Here is a 6,278-nt window from a genome sequence, read left to right as displayed (position 1 = left end):
GGAGGGGAAATATTCTTTGACATCCCCCCCCCCGTGATCTTGTAATGGTCTTCAGCTAAATTCTCTGCTGTTTTCAAAATTAATTGCTTTTCTGTTTCTGTCATATACTCTAAGAGCAACTGTATACCTTTCCAGTCTGGATTATGTTGTTTTACGATGAACTGAAAATGCTTAGTAACACTCACCGGGTCGCTTCTCTAGTCTCTTGCAACTTTTCTCCATTCTCCTAGATCAGTGGTGGAAAAGGGCACCTTAATCATCATTGTTCCTCCATCAGGTCCCACTGCCTGTCGGAGTGGGGCTTGTAAAGCTGTAGGGACAGTCCTAGAGGCAGTTTTCTTCCTTGTGCGGGAAGATATGGGACCGTCCATACAGTGCCTACTGTAATCATGAGACTGGCATAAAAATTGAGATTTTTATAATGCAGCTCATATTTGTTCTTTGCTTTCTTTGTGAGTTCAGGGTTTGGTTTAGGGCACATTGTAATTTTTAGATTTGTTTTAGAATCAAGAAGCTTGGGAGAAAATTTTTGTGATTGGGTTTTCTGGTTTGGTTTTTTTTGTCCATCCATAGTCATTTGTCATAAAGAGCTGAGCATTCAAGGAAATACCAAAACTATTATGATTTGCAAAGTGAAAACCTGTAGTACGTTCTGCACAGATTTGGTCGCCTTCTATTATGCTTAAATTGTGGCCTGTCATGATGGACACCAAACTTCACGCCAAACTTGACATCTGCAGTATTCAGAGTATATGCATTTGTCAAGCAATGAGCTAGCAAGTGTCTGGAATTGTTAGGTAGCAATGCCTGATTAAAACATGGTCTATATTCATATGAAGCAATCCCAGAAAATGAAGAGGAATTTGCAGCACTTAAAAAAAGACATCATATTTATGCAGTACAATTCAGGTAAACGTAAAAGAGTTCAAAACCTTCCCTCCTTGGCTACCAGTTTTGAGAGAAGTACGGCGTTGTGCGTAGAACAAAGGGATGTCTGTAAAACTTTCCCTGTTGCATGCTCAGTCTGTAAGAACATTTCATGTTTTGCAGAAATGCTAACAGCTTCAAAGGTTATACAAGCATGGTAGCTTCCCCCACCATCTTTTCAGAAATACGGAAAGCAGGAAAATCCCAGAGTCTGGAAAAGTTGCTGGCAGAATCGTTTGCCCGAGGTAGGTTTAAAATTGAGAGATTCTTGGCCCTCTTCATAATTCATGTAACTAATTTTCCACAAGTTTTTTAGGGTTGCCTTCTGTGGGTCCCATGATAATGCAAAGAGAACAAGTGAAGCTCTAGAAGTAAAATACTTCTCATAAGTTTAATCCCTTTTTTAGTTTAAAAGACCTCATGCACTGTGAACTTGTTTTATAGTCTTCTCCCCAAATGTAGGTGTGGAGAGTCACAGAAAGACATAAATATTGAAGTCTCCAGTAACTGCATGTTCCCTGTTTTTATTCTAAAGAAATGTTTGGAAGGTATTTTTGAGGAGTTAATGTTGTTTATGTGTTGGGTTTGTTTGGGTTTTTGCTGTGCTGGCTTAATTCTCATTGATTATAGTCTAATCCCTTTGTGTTTCTTTTTACAAAGAAATCCAAGCAATAGTTACCAATATTAACCAAGACAATAGAGTCCTTAATGCCGGGGATCTTTTTTTGTACGTCTTGCCTTTTTTAACCTGCTTTCCAATTTCTCAGTGGGCAGGAAACTAGATGGCACGTGTTTTTTCCCTTTTGTGTCCTTGCAGAACTCTTGCGTTGAATTTTAACTTCTGTGCTGCCTGTGAATAACGTAGAGAAGTGATACATTGCTTTGTACAGCAATGCACCTTGATTTTGAATGCATGACGAATACCGTGGAAGGAACCAAACGCGAGGAAAGTTTTATGTGAGTGTGTTCCTATATTTCTTTTTTTTTTCTGAATTTGTAACTGCAATTGGGGAGTAAAAAAATTTCAAACCAAAACCAAACTCCTAATCACCCCCGACCTCCTCAAACACCTAGTGTCTTGTCAGCTGTGGAATGACATCGCTCAGTGACTTAACCTTGAGGAGAGATTTTGTTTGGTCCAGACTGTGGGCAAAATCCAAGAACTAGCAAAATAAGGTCCTCAGTCGCTAGAGCTCTGTGTGGGGAATTGTTATAGGAGAAGAAGCGTTAACTTCTTAGGGCGAGCGGACTTGCATTTGAATCCTGAATTTGTTCTTTTGGCAACACAACATTTTCGCTCTTTCACCCCACGGAAAACTCTTTTTTTGCCAGTTTCCCATAAAAGCGATCATGAACAACGTTAACTTCATTTGGTAAAACGACTCCTTTTGACAGAAGGGGAAAATATTAAGTATGCAATGAGTGGAGTCACAGATGAATCTACCAAGCAGACCACAATGTTTACTCTCACAGGCTTTACTGTATACGAAGCTAGTGGACTCAAGTAATGGATTGATAAGTGTATAAGCATTTGCAGAATGAGGACTTTTCAGTTAATCTTCTGTAAGATTTTTGTCTACACCAGCTTGTACGCCAGGATCCTAGCTCACTTTCTGTGCTTGGGTCTTTGAGTTTGTTTCTGCATTCAACTTTGTTTCCAGGAAAACATATCAAATCTGTGATCATTACAGCATGCCATAATAGTTAATATGCCAGATTTAAGAAAAACAGAGCTAAAGAGCTTCCTTCTTCGCAACCCCCCAACAAATAAACCCCCAAAATGAAGGAATTCCTTAAACCTAGAAAGAAAGAAATACGCTGTGAGTCACATGTTGCGGTGATGTGGTAGCAGCAGGGTCCTTAGAACCGATGATTTACAAGACCTAATGTCTTTCTGTGGACTTTGAAGGCTGAGTGTTTTGTACTCTAGCAATTTTCTGCTACTGTTATGTATTCACGTAGATCTGTAAGGCAATTGTTGTTACTTTCTTTGCATAGTCTGGTAAAATATTTGTATAATAGGAAAATTATGTTTTTGTGCTACTCTCCTTGGGAAACAGAAACTAAGCCTGCCATTAGATGCTAGGCCACAGTCGTTGACGGAGCAGGGTAGTGTATCTTACATTTTGTGCTACACTTGGTCAAGTCTCATCTCTATCGTATTCGCTGTTACTTTATTAAATTTAGTATCTGCACTTTCTATTTCCAGACAGGCCTCTCGTTCAGAGCACAGAGGCATGGTTCTCTCTGCGTCTGGCTCCCCGTCCCTATCTTTTCATTCCTTCCTCTCCTCCCTGTAGCCTACTGCTATCGTTTTCTTTCACCAGCTCTCTCTCTGCCGGGCTCCGGAACCCTGTTTTTTCATTTCTCCCTGTCTGTCTTGTAGCTCCTCAGTACTTTTTCTTTCCCTGGCTCCCTGTCCCTGTTTCTTCCTTCTTGGCCCTGTAGCACGCTCTGATTCTGTTCCATTCTCTGCCTCTGCTTTCCCAGCAATCTGTCCCTCGCTTTTAATTCCTCCCTCTCCGCGCTGTCGCCCGTGCGGTCTCTTGCCTTTCTCCGTCGCTGGCTGGCTGGCTGTCCCTGCTCAGTCATTCCTCCCTCTCCCCCCTGCAGCGCCTGTCGCTTTTGTCCGTTCTCCATCTCACTGTCTCTGGCTCCGTGATGACCCTATTTTGGACTCCCACCACCCATGCACCCCCTTCTTTCCATGCTCATTGCTCTTCTTGTTGCTCTCCAGCTCTCTTTTTTCCCCAGCTCCCTGTACGGTGCAGATATGGGGGTTGTTTTGGCGGTGTTCCCCGCCCCTTACCTCCGTGTTTCACTGTCCTGGCTCCCCATTGTTTCATTCCTCCTTTCGGCTCGGTTGCCACTTTTTTGTCTCTCCCTCTCTCCTGGTCTGACTCCCTGCCCCCGGTCTCCTCTCTTGTAGCGTCCCGTGCCTCACACCTCGTTTTCAGCGGCCTCCCCCTGCCCAGCAGCCCATGGCTCCGGGAGCCGCCCGCCCGCCTGTTCCCTGCCGCACCGAGGAGCGCGGCTCCGGGAAGGACTGCCGGGGTGTCCCCGGGGCAGGCCCCGAGCCCCGGGGCAGCCCCGCTCCCGGGCCTTGTCATGCGCCGCCTCCTTTGCCCTCGCGGCTGCGTTCGCCCTCGCTTTGCCCCGGGTGAGGGGCTGTGCCGGAGCTCGGGGCAGGAGGGGATGCCCTGGGGTGGGGGTCGGGCGCTGGCCCCCTGTTCCAGCTGGGCTCCAGCTGTGGGCCGGGGCTGGAGGAGCCCCAGGTGCGGGCGGTGAGGCCGGTGGGGACGGACGCTCCCTGCACAGGGGTGGCTGCCGGGGGAGGGGCTGGTGCTGCTGCTGCCCTACTCCCGGTGGCCGTGGAGGGGCCGGGGGGAGCCAAGGGTGGAGCGGTCACCCGGCCTGACCGGGCTGCGGCTGCAGCGAGAAAGAAGGTGAGTGGGGCCGCCCGATCGACCTGAGGCAGGGCGGCGGGGTCCGCGTCGGAGGCACGGAGCAGAGGGGTGTGCGAGCCGGCGGAGGGGTCCACCCGGAACTACGCTGCAGAGGGCGGGTGAGCGCCCGCGTCTCGGCGGGGATGGGGGATGGGGGGGGTGGAAGACGGTGTCCGCGCAGGGTGAGCCAGCAGGACAGGCTGCGTCTCGCGGCATGGCGGGAGCCGTAGTCCTGAGGCACGGGGTTTGCTCTCGGCCATGTTCGTTCCCCGCCATGCCGGGAAGCGTGGTCTTCCGGGCGGTCATGCTGTGCTTGCTAGTGCATGCCGGGAGATGTAGTTTTTGCGACGCGGGTTCCCGGGCATGCGTGGTGGCGTGCCTCCTCGCCGCCCTCAGTGCTGCCGCCCTGTGACCAAAATTAGGTACTGCAGCTCGGCAGCCGCGCATGCGCGGTACAGCACCTCGTCGCTCAGAAGCTGCGCATGCGCGATGGGCGCATTGCCGCAGCTCGGGAGGCACGCATGCGCGGTGGGGAACCTCGCCGCAGCTCGGAATCCGCGCATGCGCGGCGGCGCCTCAGTGACCCACGCTGCCGGCCGCCGGTAACCGCGATGCCGTTCTGCGGTCCCTGCGCGCTCTTTGCTACTTCCCGGTAAGGTCGCGCCGTTGCCGCCCCATGTGCGCAACGTGGGCGGGTGCTCGCCCTGTAAAATGAGGCACGGCCGCCGGGTGCTCGCTGCTACTGCAGCCCGGCGTTCGCGCACCGCCCCTCGCCCCTGCGGCGCGCCGCCGGCGTCCGGCGCATGCGCGGTGCGCGGGAGCAGCATGGCGGCGCAGCGGGGTGCAGTTCCCGGCGGGGCGTGAAGGGCCGGGACCACCGGTGAGGCGAGCGAGCCCCTGGGGCGGGTGCGGGGCGTCTCCTGCGCACCGGCCGCCCGCGGGTGGTGGGGCGAGGAACTTCGAGCCGCCCGCTGCGACCGGCTGCCGGCCCGCTGGAGGCGAGTCGGGTCGGGGCAGCCCCGGGGAATTACCGGGGCTCTGGGAGGAGGGAGGGAGGCGGACACCCCCCAGGCGCGGACGCCGGGCGCCTCCCAACTCGTCAGAGCCCCCCCGCTCGCTTCTCCTGGCCCCGCGCAGCTGCCCCCAGCTCCAGCCCCTCCCCTGAAGCCCGTCCCGTAGCCCCGGGCCGGCCCCGGGCCCTGTCGCAGAGGGGGCAAGCCGGGCCTCGCGTGCGCTGGGTTCTCCGTGAAAGCGGACGCCGTTGGCAGCGGTGCAGGGGCAGAGCGGCGTCTCCGGCGGCCCCCGCGGAAGGAGAGGCTTCGGCCAGGGGGGAACTACGGTAATAAGGGTCGCTGCTGCTTCTTTCCCTCTGCCAGGGGCCGCGCTGGGGGGGGATGCCGCTGACCGCACCCGCCTCGGGCTCGCGTGGGTTGTCTCTGCCCAGCCTCGCTCTCCTCATGGCACGGCTGCAGAAAGGGACAGGCGGAGCGCTTGCCGGCCCTGGGCGGGAGCTGCCACGGCCAGAGCTGGAGAGGCCAGAGAACGGTAAAGAGGAAGAAGAAACCGAAGGCCGGCCGGCCGGCAGCTGCCTCCTGCTGCAGGGAAGAGCGAGCCAGCCCCTCCAGGTGAGGTAGGATCCCTCTTCGTAGTCCGCAGCAGGCCACACCATCGACATGCAGGGTCTGTACGCGTCACCAAAGGCGGCCGCGTAGCGCACGAGCGAGGCTACGTGTGTAGGGAGCCCCGTCTTGTACGAGCTGTAAGACACCCCGGTATTCTCTTAGGTGGAGGACAGCCAAGCGACAGGAGTTACAGAAGGCGAAGGGAGGAGAGGAGGAGGAGGAGGAGGAGGAAGAAGCGTCTGAACTGGCGAACTCTCCCAGCAGTGCAGGGAGTGAAAGCTGT

This window comes from Phaethon aethereus (genome assembly GCF_964289735.1).
Source record: "Phaethon aethereus genome assembly, contig: HAP1_SCAFFOLD_109, whole genome shotgun sequence".
NCBI lineage: Eukaryota > Metazoa > Chordata > Aves > Phaethontiformes > Phaethontidae > Phaethon > Phaethon aethereus.
The sequence above is the reverse complement of the archived record's forward strand: the minus strand, read 5'-3'. Positions refer to the sequence as shown.